The following is a 16,153-nucleotide window of genomic DNA, read 5'->3' as shown; positions in this document are numbered from 1 at the left end:
CAGCCTGCTGGAGTGCTTAGCAGCTGATTCTAGGAGATTGTGATGCAACTGGCAGCTGCATAGGATTTCTAAAGGGGCCTTACCATGAAAATGGTTGCTGCGGCTACAAGTCCCAATGCCTGTGAGCACAGTTAAGCTGTGGCTTCAGTAATAAATGCAAATAGGTGGCACTGATGTCCAAGAATTCAGATGTTGGCAGGAGCATCATGCATCTGATCTGGCAGTCATTATTCAGTAAGAGTCCCAGTGGAGCTGAATATTCAACAGAAAACACTTCTTTCCCGCCCCTATTCCCTGGGGATTGCTGCATAGATGTAAAGGAAGAACAAACATGTATTTATGTAGCATCTTTCACATTCTCAGGACACCACCAATGAATGAATAGCTGGTTTGCACACAGAATATGTGCTATGTGAGGGACATTGTTGTTTGTTAAGGAGTAATTGCTTGCCAAGAAATTGGGAAAATGCTTTCAATGATGCTATCAGATGTTTTACACAGCTTGGCCAGGCAGGTTGGGTTTCGATTTAAGCCTCACATGAAAGACAATTGGCCCGATCGAACGGCCTCCTCGTGCCCAACTCAGGATGCAATAAGGCCGTTAATTCCCACCAAAGCCTCTCGCCAGATAGCGACACTCAGGACGCGTCACGAGATCCAACGAGATCTCACAAGACGTTGTAATCTGGATCTCGCCCTCACTGGGCGGGATTATATTCAAATGAGCAGTTAGTTTCACTCGTATATCAATGCTGGAGTCCCCCAAAGGCCAGGATCGATCACCCTTGCCTGGGAGACCTCGTCATGGTGCCGTTTAGTACTCAATCAGGCGTAACGGCACTTGGGGGGGGGGGGGGTCACTCAGGCTTTCGGAGGCCCCCGGGTGGTCAGAGTCTGGGTAGGGTGGTACCAGGGCGCACTCGCTGCCACCCAAGCACCTTGACACTGCCAGTCTGGCATCACGGTAGCACAGTGGTTAGCACCGTTGCTTCACAGCACCTGGGTCCCAGGTTTGATTCCAGGCTCGAGTCACTGTCTGCGTGGAGTCTGCACATTCTCCCCGTGTCTTAGTGGGGTTTTTCCGGGTGCTCTGGTTTCCTCCCTAAAGTCCCGAAAGACGTGTTATTAGATAATTTGGACATTCTGAATTCTCCCTCCATGTACCTGGTCAGGCGCCGGAATGTGGCGACTAGGGGCTTTTCACATTAACGTCATTGCAGTGTTAATGTAAGCCTACGTGTGACAATTATTATTATATATCCAGCTATCGGTTAACATTATTATAAATTTTACATGCACTCAGCTTTCATGCAGTATATTCCAGATTATCATAATTCTCAAGGAAAAGATCTCTGGTTCTTTTGCCAATTACCATATCCCTTTTCACAGTCGGATTTTGTTAAGCAAGACTACACTGCTTCTCAGATCTATGCAGACACCTTCACACACGATCCTTACTGAAAAACTCTTGTTCCATGTCTGTATTCAGAGATAACAACATTTTGGGATGGGGGTCAAAAAATAAGGAACAAGTAAACTCAGTAAAAAGGGATCTTAATTCTTGTGAAGAAGAACTAATTAATGGCAAATTGCATTTAATCTGGCCAAATGCATGGTAATGAGACAAGACAAAGCAGTCCACTTGACCCATCCACAAATATTCATTTCCTCCACCACCAACGGACAGTGACTGCCCTGTGTACCATCTACAAGATGCACTGTAGGCTCCTTACAGCTCCTTAGGCAGCACCTCCCAAACCCACAACCACTACCATCTAGAAGGACAAGCGCAACATAGAAATTATAACACGGAAACAGGCCATTTGACACAACCAATCTATTTTAGTGTTCATCCTCCAGTCAAGTAGCAGTCATAAAGTTATATATTATCTAGTTCCCATATTTCTGTATTTCCCTTTCCTTCAACTATGCCAGCAAATCCGTTGGTGATGGGATAGATTCACATGCTGCAATTTTGCTAATGACAAAATGGACCAATTTGAGAGGCAGGTTCTACCACCAGTGCCACAAATCAGGTGGTGATCAGGTGTTGTTGTGGCTTGCTGTTTTAGTGTTGGTGCCTGCTGTCAAGCTACTATAGCTACTGATCGTCATGGTGACACATGCCAGCCTTGTTGCTACTTCCCTCTGTTGTTCGCTAGTGTCTCCCACTTGTGGAAAAAATTAATGCATGGGGCTTTAATGTCATGCTTACAAGCATCCTTAAAGTGGAGCTTTGAGTGTCCTATTGGTGTCTTGCTCCTCTCCATACAGAATATCCTTGGGAATGCACGTGCATGTCTTCCATCCTGCGAACAGATCTGAGCAGTGAAGTCACCTCAGCTTGCTGAGTACTAGGACTGTTGCATTTGCTATTTTGTTTTTTCATAAGAACGTGCTGCAGGCACATGAAGATGAAAATTGTTGAGCTTCCTTTCTGGATTAGCTGAGAGCTGTCCATGCTTCACAGCGGCACACACACACGGCTGCCTCACAGTGCCAGGGACCCGGGTTTAATTCTGACCTCGAATGCATGTGTGGAGTTGGCATGTTTTCCCCGTGTCTGCGTAGGTTTCCTCCGGGTGCTCAGACTTCCTCCCACAGTCCAAAGATGTGCAGGTTAGGTGGATTGGCCATGCTAATATAGCCCAAGGATTAGGTGGGGTTACGGGGATTAAGGAGAGGATTGGGCCTTGGGAGAGCGCTCTGTGGGAGCAAGGGCTGGTGCAGACTCAAAGGGCTGAATGGCCTCCTTCTACAGTGTAGGGATTCTATGATTTATAACCATGCAAAAAGGTGTTGGAAAGACTTCCGGTGGCTGCGATGACGTAGGAAGCCACACATTTGGGAGCTCCCGTTTTAAACGGACTTTTCGGCTCTTTTTAGAGCCCAAAACGGAAATTTTTCGACGTCTTCCGGTGGGGGAAGGTGTGCTGAACGACTTTCCCCGCAGTCCATGACTCGAACTCGGAGTGGAAAGGGGGAAAAAACGGCAGCAGCTCCCCAGAAAAAACAGGGGAAGGAATCCAAGATGGCAGCCGGAGGAGCTCCAGAGGAGTGGAGGCTGTGGGCCCAGGAGCAACAAGCTGCTCTCCTGCGCTGCTTCACAGACTTCAAGGCTGAGGTACTGAGCTCTCTGCAGGAAACAAACAGAAGGCTGTCGGAGATTCAGACCACCCAGGGTGCTGCCATCAAGGAGTTGCAGACGCAGGCCACTGAACGAGAGGAGGAGGCCGTGGTCCTCGTGAGTAAGGTGGAGGGGCACGAGGCACTCCACCAGAAGTGGCAGGAACGCTTCGAGGAGCTTGATCACCGCATGAGGCGGAAAAACCTGCGGATCCTGGGCCTTGCGGAGGGGCTGGAGGGGTCGGACCTGACAACCTACGTGGCTATAATGCTGAACTCGCTAGTGGGGGCCGGGTCTTTCCATCTGCCCTTGGAGCTGGAGGGAGCGCACAGGGTGCTGGCCAGGAGGCCTAAGGAAAATAAACCCCCGCGTGCGGTGCTGGTGAGGTTCTACCGGTTCAGTGATCGGGAGTGTGTGCTGCGCTGGGCCAAGAAGGTGAAGAGCAGCAAGTGGGAGAATGGGGTAGTACGGATCTACCAGGATTGGAGTGCGGAAGTGGCTAAGCGGCGGTCCGAATTTAATCGGACGAAAGAGGTGCTTTACAGGCAAAAGATAAAGTTCGGAATGTTGCAGCCCGCGCGCCTGTGGGTAACTTATTCGGACCAGCATTATTATTTCGATTCCCCGGAGGAGGCGTGGGCCTTCGTGCGGACGGTGAAACTGGACTTGAACTAGGGGTTGGGGGGTCGGTTGTAATATTTTAGTGCTGGATTCTGCTGTTGCTGTGTTCTCTTTTTTTTTGTACTTTTGCAATTTTGATATGGTTATTTACGGGGGTGTTGTTCTGCTATGTTTTTGTTTTGCTGTGGGGCATTGTTTGAGTTTTGTATCTTGCGGGGAGGGTCGGGGGGGTTTGTTGTATTCTATGTCGGGTTGGGGGTATGGAGTGGGGCTGGTATTTGGGAGCTGGGTCAGAAGGGTGTGGTGGGGCAGTGCGAAAGCGCGGGCTTTCCTCTGGTTTCCCGCGCTGCGGGGCTGGGGGGGCGGAGACGGTGAGAGGCGGGGCCTTAACTGGTTCTTCCCCGCGCTGGAGCGGTGCCTGGAGGAGGGATAGATTGGGGGATGATCCCACTTTGGGAGGGGTCGAGTTATTGGCGGGAGTTTCCGGGGTCAGCAGAAGTTAGCTGACCCACAGAAGTACAATGGAGGACGATTCACGGCTTGGAGGGTTCCTAGCCTGGGGGGAAGGGAGGGGGGGGAAAGGGGAATACCGGGTTGCTGCTGGTAGGGTCAGGAAGGAGCTGGTGGGACAGAGGTGAGGTGTTGTCGCTGTGGGGACTGGGTCGGGCAGGTAGTGCTGGCCTGGGGCGGGCAGTCGACGGGCTATGGCTAGTCGACGGGGGAGGGGGGCGGGACGCCCTCTGATCCAGTTGGTCACCTGGAATGCGAGAGGGTTGAATGGCCGGTGAAGCGGTCGAGGGTACTGGCTCATCTGAAGGGGCTAAAGGCAGATGTGGCAATGCTTCAGGAGACCCACCTGAAGGTGGCGGACCAGGTCCGTCTGAGGAAGGGATGGGTGGGGCAGGTTTTCCACTCTGGGTTAGATGTGAAGAACCGGGGAGTGGCGATTCTGGTGGGGAAAAATGTGTTGTTTGAGGTATCGGAGGTGGTGGCGGATAAGGGGGGTAGATATGTTATGGTTACTGGCAGGCTACAAGGAGAGAAGGTGGTACTGGCTAGTGTGTATGCCCCTAATTGGGACGATGCGGGCTTTATGACGCGTATGTTGGGACGGGTCCCGGGTCTGGAGGCGGGAGGTCTGATCATGGGGGGGGGACTTTAATACGGTGTTGGATCCTTCACTGGATCGGTCCAGCTCTAGGACGGGTAAGAGGCCGGCGGCGGCCAAGGTACTGAGAGGGTTTATGGACCAGATGGGTGGGGTAGATCCATGGAGGTTTGTGAGGCCGAGGGCACGCGTGTACTCTTTCTTCTCCCACGTACATAGGGTCTACTCTCGGATAGATTTCTTCGTGGCGAGTAGGGGACTGATTCCGAGAGTGGAGGAGGCAGAGTATTCGGCCATTGCAATCTCCGACCACGCTCCGCATTGGATAGAGTTGGAGATGGGGGAGGTGCAGGACCAGCGCCCGTTGTGGTGGTTGGATGTGGGGTTGTTGGTGGAGGAGGAGGTGTGTAGGAGAGTCCGGGCAAGTATTGAGGGGTACCTCGAGGTGAATGATACGGGGGAGGTTCAGGTGGGGGTGGTCTGGGAGGCCCTGAAGGCAGTGATTCGTGGGGAGCTGATATCCATCCGGGCACACAGGGAGAGGAGCGAGAGGAGTGAGAGGGATAGACTGGTGGGAAAGATGCTGGAGGTGGACAGGAGGTATGCAGAGGCACCAGAGGAGGGACTGTTGGGGGAGAGGCGCAGCCTGCAGGCTAAATTTGATTTGCTGACCACTAGAAAGGCGGAGGCACAGTGGAGGAAGGTACAAGGGGCAGTGTACGAACATGGGGAAAAGGCGAGTAGGATGCTGGCTCATCAGCTCCGCAAGCGGGATGCGGCTAAGGAAATTGCTGGAGTGAGAGATAAGAGTGGGAATGTGGTGCGGAAGGGGGCAGAGGTGAATGAGGTCTTCAAGGACTTTTACGGGGAACTGTACCGGTCGGAGCCAACCGGGGAGAGGAGGGGAATGGAGAGGTTCCTTGACAGGCTTTCTTTCCCGAAGGTGCAGGAGGAGAAGGTGGAGGGGTTGGGTGCGCCGATTGAGCTGGAGGAGCTAGCTAAGGGGATCGGGCAGATGCAGTCAGGGAAGGCGCCGGGGCCGGATGGGTTCCCGGTGGAGTTTTATAAAAAGTTTGTGGACCTAGTGGGCCCCTTGCTGGTGCGGACACTCAATGAAGCGTGAGAAGGGGGGACTTTGCCCCCGCGATGTCGCGGGCGCTGATCTCGTTAATCTTAAAGAGGGACAAGGACCCCCAGCAGTGTGGTTCATACAGGCCCATATCTCTCCTCAATGTGGATGCTAAGGTGCTGGCAAGAATCCTGGCCACCAGGATAGAGGACTGTGTGCCAGGGTTTGTGCACGAGGACCAGACAGGTTTTGTGAAGGGAAGGCAGCTGAACACGAATGTGCGGAGATTGTTGAATGTCATCATGGTGCCGGCGATTGAGGGGGAGGCAGAGATAGTGGTGGCGCTGGATGCGGAGAAGGCCTTCGATAGAGTGGAGTGGGGGTACTTATGGGAGGTGTTGGGGAGGTTTGGATTTGGTGAAGGGTTCATTAGATGGGTAAGGCTGCTATATGAGGCCCCAATGGCGTGCGTGGCCATGAATAGGAGGAGGTCGGAGTACTTCCGGCTTTACCGAGGGACCAGGCAGGGTTGCCCCCTGTCCCCCTTGTTGTTTGCACTGGCAATCGAGCCGCTGGCGATGGCGTTGAGGGATTCAGAGAGGTGGAGAGGCTTGGTGCGAGGTGGAGAGGAACATAGGATGTCGTTGTGTGCCGATGACCTGTTACTATATGTGGCGGACCCGGTGGGAGGGATGCCGGGGGTGATGGAGTTGCTAGCTGAGTTCGGGACCTTTTCAGGCTATAAATTAAATTTAGGCAAGAGCGAGGTGTTTGTGGTGCACCCTGGAGACCAGGAGGAAGGAATTGGTAGGCTCCCGCTTAGGCGGGCAGGGGAGAGCTTTAGGTACCTGGGGGTGCAGGTGGCCAGGGACTGGGGGACTCTTCACAAACATAATTTCACCAGACTTGTAGATCAGATGAAGGAGGAGTTCAAGAGGTGGGACATGCTGCCATTATCGTTGGCGGGGAGGGTACAGTCCGTCAAAATGACGGTGCTTCCGAGGTTCTTGTTCCTCTTTCAGTGCCTGCCCATCTTTATCCCCAGGGCCTTCTTTAGGAGAGTGACTAGCAGTATTTTGAGCTTTGTGTGGGCGCATGGGACTCCGAGAGTGAGGAGGGTGTTCCTGGAGCGAGGGAGGGACAGAGGCGGGCTGGCGCTGCCCAACCTTCTGGGGTATTATTGGGCGGCCAATGTGTCAATGGTGCGTAAATGGGTGATGGAGGGGGGAGGGGCGGCGTGGAAAAGAATGGAGATGGCGTCATGTAGAGGTACGAGCCTGGGTGCCATGGTAACGGCGCCGTTGTCGCTCTCCCCTAAGAGGTTTACCACGAGCCCGGTTGTGGCAGCAACCCTAAGAATCTGGGGACAGTGGCGGCGGCATAGGGGGGAAACAGGGGGGCTATATGGAGGCTCCACTGGATGGCAACCATCGGTTCATCCCGGGGAACAAGGATGGGGGATTTAGGGGGGGCATCAGCAAATTGAGGGACCTGTTTATTGGCGGGAGGTTTGCGGGCCTGGGGGAACTGGAAGATAAATTTGGCCTTCCCCAAGGGAACATGTTCAGATACTTGCAGGTAAAGGCGTTTGCTAGGCGACAGGTAGAGGGATTCCCTTTGCTGCCCTCGCAGGGGACGATGGACAGAGTGCTTTCGGGGGTGTGGGTCGGAGAGGGGAAGGTGTCTGACATCTATAAGGTAATGCAGGAGGTGGAGGAGTCGTCAGTGGAGGAGCTGAAGGCTAAATGGGAGGAGGAACTCGGGGAGCAGATAGAGGACGGGACTTGGGCGGATGCCTTGGAGAGAGTCAACTCTTCCTCATGTGTGAGGCTTAGTCTCATCCAATTTAAGGTGCTGCACCGGGCCCACATGTCCGGGACTAGGATGAGTAGGTTCTTCGGGGGTGAGGACAGGTGCACCAGATGTTCGGGGAGTCCTGCGAACCATGCCCATATGTTCTGGGCATGCCCAGCACTGGAAGAATTCTGGAAGGGGGTGGCGGGGACGGTGTCGAGGGTGGTTGGATCCAGGGTCATACCAGGGTGGGGACTCGCGATTTTTGGAGTTGCGGTAGAGCTGGGAGTGCAGGAGGCGAAAGAGGCTGGTATCCTGGCCTTTGCGTCCCTAGTAGCCCGTCGAAGGATTCTGCTACAGTGGAAGGATGCAAGGCCCCCAAGTGTGGAGACCTGGATCAGTGACATGGCGGGATTTATAAAACTGGAAAGGGTCAAATTTGCCCTGAGAGGATCAATACAAGGGTTCTATAAACGATGGCAGCCTTTTCTGGACTTCCTGGCTCAAAGATAGGTATCTTGGTCAATAGCAGCAGCAACCCCGGGGTGGGGGGGGGGGGGGGTGTTCCTTATTGTAGTGTCTATTCTGTAACTTTATATTGTGTTAATTTGCGTTGTTGTTAAAATGCTGTGTTGTTCATGGAGGTGGGCCGAATGTTTATGATTGTTAATATTATTGTTATTTTTGGTATTTTACTAAGGTGCGTTATTGTTGTATAAAATCAAAATTTTTCAATGAAAATTATTTTTAAAAAAAAGATGTTGGGAAGATGGGCATCGTGATCAGTACCTTGGGCCTAAGCGTCAGCATTTTGTTTTTGATTGCACATTTTCTGAATTGGCCAAAGGTGGTTTTTCTCTATCCGTGTAGAGCTCTGCACTGAGACATATCTCTACTTCAATCACAAAGCTTCAAACCATGGTTTCATAGAATTCACAGTGCAGAAGGAGACCATTTTGCCCCTCAAGTCTGCACTGGCCCTTGGAAAGAGCACCGTACTTAAACCCACACCTCCACCCTATCCCCATAACCCCATCTAATCTTTTTGGACACTAAGTGGCAATTTAGCATGGTCAATCCACCTAATCTGCACATCTTTGGACTGTGGGAAGAAACCAGAGCACCCGGAGGAAATCCATGCAGACAAGGGGAGACTGTGCAGACTCCGCACAGAGGTTGACCCAAGCCAGGAATCGAATCCAGGTCCCTGGTGCTGTGAAGCAACAGTGCTAACCACTGTGCAACCGTGCCACCCATTTCTCCAACTCTCTCATAAATCTCTTGCATCTAATGCTGTATCCATGTTTCATTCATTCCAGCTCCCTCAATTACCAGAAAGGCAGTTTCTATCTACTCTGTTCCTTTCTTAAAGTTAAGCAGCTTGATCAAATTACTCACTCTCTTTCGTGCCAATTAAAACAATGCTGATTTTTCCAAGCCTTTCTTTGCATTGGTATCTCCACAAACAAGGAATTACCACGTTGAATCTACATTCCAAAATTGCACTTACTACAGTTTGCCATTTATATTCTCTTCATACACACTCAAACATAAAAATTCAGCAGTACAATCATTGGTCAGGTCAGTCTTTGGTCACACACGGTTGGGTCAGTACCATACGAGAACGTACTGCTTTTAGTTCACTTTTCCAAATAGTTTGCAATCATAATAGCAACACGTATTGCTCAATTCTCCATTCTAAATCCATTCCCATCCTACTCTTTCTTTCCACCATCTTCCTGCTTACAAAAAACTGTCCAGTTATGAATCCAGGATAATTTGAGCAGCAATCTAGTCCAGAGTTACCACCATCTGTCCTATCACTGCTCAGCAGAACCACTGAAAGAGTGGGCTAAACCTCCTTGATGATTCCTTCCCCTCCCTTACCACTTGCAAGATTTGGAGGAAAAAAGTACTAAATTTTTTTTGGAAGAGACCCAAATCCAGATGCCATTTGAAATTAGGTGTACAAACTCTGGTTAGCCTATAATCATTGCAACAGATTTATTTTACTGAAATATATAATGAAAGCTCCATTTATAATGAAACATTTCACAAGCACCTGCACAGCTCACTATTCTATATAACATTTTCTTTCTTACTATTAGAAAATAACACCCTACTGCATCACAAAATAATTTCATCTTCTACTGGATCTTGTTGTTTGAATGAAGTTATCCTATACACCCTTGGCGCAGGATTAACCACATTACCACAGTGTGGATTACGAATAAATTTACGAATTTTATAGATTTTGTGGAAATTAACCCTTTTGTTTGGCCACAGGATTGGGAGTCAAAAAGAAAGTATTACATTACAACGGATGGCACGGTGACTAGCACTGCTGCCTTACAGCGCCAGGGACCCGGGTTCGACTCCTGCCTTGGGTGACTAGTGTGTACTTTGCACATTCTTCCCGTGCCTGCGTGGATTTCCTCCCACAATCCAAAGATGTGGCGGTTAGTTGGATTGATTATGGGGAGAGGCGGGGCGGGGGGTGGTGCTGGGCAGAGTGGTCTTTCAGAGGGTCGGTGCAGACTCTATGGGCCGAAAGGCCTCCTTCTGCGCTTTAGGGATTCTACGGATACATAACCTGTGTTAGGCCCTGAGACATCACTCTCTGCTGAGGAAATGGCAGTTCAAATCAGGAAGCTAGGTACATTCTTTTCTTAATCATACAATCAGGGGAATTAAGTCTTATTATGGAATATATTTGGCATTGTATAGGCAGCTGTCTTGGATCATTCCTTTTACTGGGCCATGACCTTGTAAAAAATTCAAATTGCTGAATCCAAAAAAAGGACATAGAGTGTATTTAATTCAAATGAAAGAGAGCACACACTATTCTAAGAAGCAATGTCCTGTACTGCTGTGATAAAAGAATCAATTTGAATGGAGGTGGTGGTGGGGAGGAAAACGCATTAATTGTGGATGCTCTCTAATCACAGTTAATTCCATATGCGTACAAAGAAATATAAAATTCAATTCCATTTCCAATACTCGCATTAATTTGAATAAAAAGAATCACTCTTTGCTATGCTCATCCCCAAATTGTTCAGGTTCACCTTGAACATTTTGATTTGCGGCATCACTTGCATTAATTCTATGAAGCACAGGCATTTACTTCGAAATGAAAGTGCCATTTTGGACATTGTCTTCACTTCGCTAAACCTCAAATAACCAAAATGAATTAAGTAATGTTCAGTATCTTTGAGTCATTTACAGACAGATGCACAAACTTCCAATATTCTGATTTATTTGGTTACTTACTATATACAAGGGCACCGGTACAGCTATCCTCTTCTATGCAACTGGCTTCTCAGTCCTGATCTATTGTGTGCAACAGGATTCATAATATTAATCAGTGTGACCACGACAATAACATATCATTGTCAAATTATATTTTTTCATAGTTAGCATTTAGATACAAATTAAGAACATGAGAAAGGACCATTCAGGCTATAACCTGTTCCCGCCCCTTACCCTCAGCTCACATCCCATCGCGAACACTAAAATTGATTCAATTTCAGAATAATCACAAACAAACCTTCAAGATACTTCTCACTGTTTCCTAAAGGTAATCTAGAACTTCAGGATGCTATTTACATTTAAACTTCACAAGTACAATTTTGACCAACTACGTGGAAGAACTTTATGCTGCAAAATATTTCCCTTTTCTAAACAGATACACATTTAGCTCTTTCTGAAAAGGTTTACAGTGTAACGATGAGTTAACTAGGCAAATATATTCTATGTCAATACTGTGGGGAGGGAGACCTTTCTGATCTCTGGTCTCACTTGCTTTATGTCCACAAGTGCAGTCATTCAGCATTCATTCCAAGAGTTGAGTTTAGCTGATTGGGGCAAATGTCCAGTGCACTGGACTGTCAGCATAGCATGGAGGGACACCAGGCTACACTTTCACATTATCAAAATACCCAGGCTTTTTCAATCAAGAAGTAAAGGGAAAATCTACGGCAGTGCCATACCAAGGCCCTCAGGCATTTCTCCAAAGGTTGTTTGAAAGTGGAACTGGCAATGGTTTGAGTGGAGACCTCCAGCCAGAGACATAGGAAATCACTTCAAAGAGAACCTTTTTTTTAAAAAAAAAGGAGTGGGCGCTGATGAGTTTTCTCTGCAATTCTCCCTCCTTCCTACATGAAGCCATTGACTCCTTATTACAATATGATTTCACAGTGTCATCAATACATCATCCCAAGTGCCAATTATTCATGTAGTATTTGAGCATCCATGTATATTGCCAAGCTAGTCAACAGAGAAGCATAGCACCCAATCCAGGGGCTGGTTTAGCTCACTGAGCTAAATGGCTGGCTTTTAAAGCAGACCAAGCAGGCCAGCAGCACGGTTCGATTCCCATACCAGCCTCCCCGGACAGGCGCCGGAATGTGGCGACTAGGGGCTTTTCACAGTAACTTCATTGAAGCCTACTTGTGACAATAAGCGATTTTAATTTCATTTCATTCAATCCACTCACAGGCAGTGCTAGCAATGTAACAATCAGGAGCAGGAACCCACAATGTCCTGCTCCAAGGAAGGTTTCTGTCCTGATTAAGCTCGCCTTAGAATGTGTGCATTAGTGTGACAGGTGCCTTCCCTAACCAAGAGAACGGAGATCAAATGCAATGCTCCTATTGCCACCACAGCCAAATTCAGTTAACATAAGTAGGATCTAGTAATTGAGCTTGCAGAAACTCACTTGAGCATCAGGGGATGAGGCAACTTTAAGGAGATGTCAGTATCAGTTCCATCATTCCTACGGTTAGTTGTTAGACAATTAAGGTTACAGCAATAGTTGATTGGGTGAATGTGTCACACTTGTGTATGGTCCAATCAGTCTTAATAAATGTAACTCACTTTCTTTTCAATTGTTCTTACACTGTATACAAATCTCCTTCTCATCTCCCCATCTCATTTATTTTGCCTGGCTCTCACCTACTCCTTTCCATTTTATTTTGCTGAATATAACCAAAGTCAACGTCTGTATTGACAATGGGGCTCTAACAAACCCATATAAACTATCTCTGTCCAACATAACACTTTAAAAACATAAAAATGCTGATTTAGCACAGTGGGCTAAACAGCTGGCTTGTAATGCAGAACAAGGCAGCAGCGCAGGTTCAATTCCTGTACCAGCCTCCCCGAACAGGCGGCAGAATGCGGCAACTAGGGGCTTTTCACAGTAACTTTATTGAAGCCTACTTGTGACAATATTTCATGCTGTCAGTAATGCTGACACTTCAGCACCACAACTGGTGGGAGACTGTAACTGCAATGTGACGAGTTTACATAAGCAGTTGCCATTCTAAATGCTGACAAGAGAATATAAAAACAATTAAAGTTGCACAGCTTTAAAATGGGGACTGAATGGTAGATGCACACTCTGAATGTACCCTTTGGTCTTTAGCCCCATCACATGAGAATTACGCATGTTTCTGACTCCCTCTATAAAGATATCAACTGAAGAATCAATGTTGGGAGGCTTATGGTTAATATATCTCAAAAATACACAATTCCTGATGCAATTGAAGCGTTATTTACTAATTTACATATATTATAAACAATGAATAATTGCTACTTTATCAATCATACCGCCGTAATGGTATAGTTACCTTAGCGAAGCAGACAGGAAATCTTAAAATGTGCCTGGCCAATATTTCAAAATTCAATTAAACACTCGCAGAATAAAAACACTGGCTCAATATATATATATATATATGCAAAGCAGCCAGACTGTACTGGAAATCCAGATACAACTGAAATTGAAGAGGCCAGGAAGTAGTAGCCAAGGTTTAAAATTCGAGCTGACAACCTTACTGTTCACGCTCCAGAGAGAGAGAAAATAAAATAAAATCCAAAGACTTGAACAAAAGTCCACTAAATCAAATCTGGTAAGCGACGTTCCCACACTGCCTCTCCAAACCCCAAAAAGTTTCCACACTCGAGAAAGGAGTTATGCTACGACTATTGAATACAGTATACTTTTTTTTAAAATCGTAAACACACACATTCGAAACCCGATCCGGAAGACAAGTCTACCTTGTCAGAGAATAAAACGATTACAAGTCAAACATGTTGCGAGGTTTTAATTAAAGTTGCCGGAAAGATCACGAGAAAGTGTAAATGCCGACTACATGGTGGGGCAAGGCCAGACTGATAGTAACAAACCTGGTTACCAGGCAGTTGTGTCAATTTCACACCACAACAAAATCCCAAACACTCCAAAATGGAACGCTTCGCCTCGAAATGACCAATGCGGGATCTCCGGGAACACAATGGAAACATTGTAACGAAATGTATCAACATTCAGCCTCTCGATCACGCATTTCGACTTTTGTTGCCAATGATGCCGACTATTATTACGGCAGGAGTTGTCATGACAAGAGTTTGCTGATATCGAGGTGCTATTTACCTTTATCGTCGTCTTGGTAAAATATGTTCCTCCGGTACGGGATGTTTAAGCCGATCAATCGCCTCATTTAAAATGACAGGAGATTTGATTTGAAAAAAAGCCTCCGATTCCATTCAGCCTGTTTATAAAGAATCCCTGCTCAATATGGCTCCGTGGCAAGAAAGTGCACAGCACTATGGGAATGGCAGCCATAAAAGGGAGGGTTACATTTCATCATAAATTGAGTCTGTGGGTTGCGGTGGGTGTATTTGCAGTCATCTGTATTTATTTAAAGGAATGATTACCGTCTTAAATATACATCTTGTCTTCAACGAAGGTTTTCAGTGTCCCTGCCGATAATGACGAGGGTTATTTCGGGAGTTGGGAAGCAAGCTAGTCCACAACCCAGATGAAATGCAGGCACGTCAGCCCAAATCTCGGCGTTTGTGAACGTCCGGCACGAATTGAATTGTCGGGAAGGAGGAATGACTTCGCCAAAGCTTCTACACTAGCAGGTCATCATGGTCCTGAAATTGTGTTGGAGCCGTGTTAGAAGGGAGGAGTTTAGATGTCTCACTGGTGTGACGTATTTTCGCACACATAAACACGTTATTTTCTTGACGTTAACATCCCTTCATGGGTCCTTGCCAAGTTATTTATTTGTAATAAAAATAAATAACTGCGGTTCACCAGTTAAACATTTCACCCGTTTATCTGGCCTATGTTTTATTTCTGGGAGGTGGGTGTCGCTGGTGAGGCAGGCACCTATTGCCCATCCTTAATTGCCCTTGAATTGAGTGGCTTGCTAGGTTATTGGGCATTTTTACAATGGAGTCACATGTAGGCCAGGCCGAGTAAGGGGCGTTTTTACAACAATTAACAGGTTTCATGGTCATCATTAGATTTTTCCCACCCGCAGTGGGATTCAAACCTCGGTCGCCATAACATGACCCTGGGTCTCTAGTCCAGCCACTGCCTCCCCTTGTAATTGCTATGCCACCTATTGGCATCCATATTATTATTAATACAACATTCCTGGGGTGAGGTGGTGGGTTCACACTATTATATATCTGACAATGACAATGGGGAATGGTACCAGTTGTTGGGGAGGGGGTTGTGGCGTGGTTGGGGGAAGGGGTTGTGGCTTGAGGGGAGGAGAATGGGGTTGTAGGGGTGTGGAAGAGGGGTTTGTGGAGAGGGTGTGAGTGAGGGGCTTGGGTGGAGGGGGAGGTGATTTGGGCTCGGGGAGGGGACTTAGGGGTGAGGGAAGGGGTTTTGGGATGGAGGCCCAGATACTGCAAAGATAAGCTTGTACCAGATTTGTAATACCCCTGAATTTTTAGCATTTTTCTATTATGTCTTACTAATTCTATTTTGTCTCTTTCAATGCCCAATTATTTCTGTCTTTCCTGAATTGAGCCTGTGGATTTGATCTTGATTTTACTATATGCCTTCCCAGTGATGCTAATGTATACATTTTAGTAAAACAATGATTTCTGTACATTGTACCATTTGTCTCGGTTGCTATGAGTGGGCAAATTAACTGCTGCATTTTGCTCATGTATTACATGACCACAGGTCAAACTACTTTTAGAAATTTTGAGGGAATAAAAGACGTTGCATTAATATAATGCCTTTCTTCCTAAGTGGAGCATATGTTTGGGAATAAATGCTGCCATTCTTATTTTTGCTCACTTCATCAATATCCTTTTTCCTTCTTGAACACCATTAGTACCTGCACACTTTACACCCTCAAAGTAAAAACTGTACAGAAAATCCTTTACAATGAACTGTAGTAATGGGGGTTGGGGTCTCACCGTGGCTGCTGGCAGAATTTCAATTCGGTCAATAACAAATCTGGAATATAAAGCTTGTCTCAGTATTGGTGACTCTGAAACTATCATTGATGCAATGTACCTAACTTTAGGGAAGGAAATCTAACAGCCTTACCTGGTCTGGCCGACATGTGACTCCAGAACCCACACAAAATGGTCAATTCTTAAATAGCTAACAAGCCACACAGTT

General features: G+C 47.4%; 1 protein-coding gene across 7 annotated transcripts in view; it reads right to left on the bottom strand.

Annotated features, from left to right (window-relative positions):
• LOC119964561 (fizzy-related protein homolog) overlaps positions 1 to 14,687 on the bottom strand; it is a 100,846-nt gene extending 86,159 nt beyond the window's left edge. Inside the window, exons 1-2 of one of the 7 annotated variants that reach the window (XM_038794213.1) lie at positions 14,150 to 14,687; positions 10,990 to 11,049 (exon numbers count right to left, since the gene is read on the bottom strand). The gene's annotated coding sequence lies outside the window, so the exon portion shown is untranslated. Of the gene's footprint in view, positions 1 to 83; positions 247 to 10,989; positions 11,050 to 13,776; positions 13,868 to 13,905; positions 13,926 to 14,149 lie in introns of those variants that run through there. The other 6 variants (XM_038794215.1, XM_038794216.1, XM_038794217.1 and 3 more) reach the window with 6 other exon arrangements.
• Between the last annotated feature and the right edge of the window lie 1,466 nt (positions 14,688 to 16,153).

The sequence above is a fragment of the Scyliorhinus canicula genome, chromosome 4 (assembly GCF_902713615.1).
Source record: "Scyliorhinus canicula chromosome 4, sScyCan1.1, whole genome shotgun sequence".
Taxonomy (NCBI): domain Eukaryota; kingdom Metazoa; phylum Chordata; class Chondrichthyes; order Carcharhiniformes; family Scyliorhinidae; genus Scyliorhinus; species Scyliorhinus canicula.
This window is presented reverse-complemented; position numbering and strand designations above follow the sequence as displayed.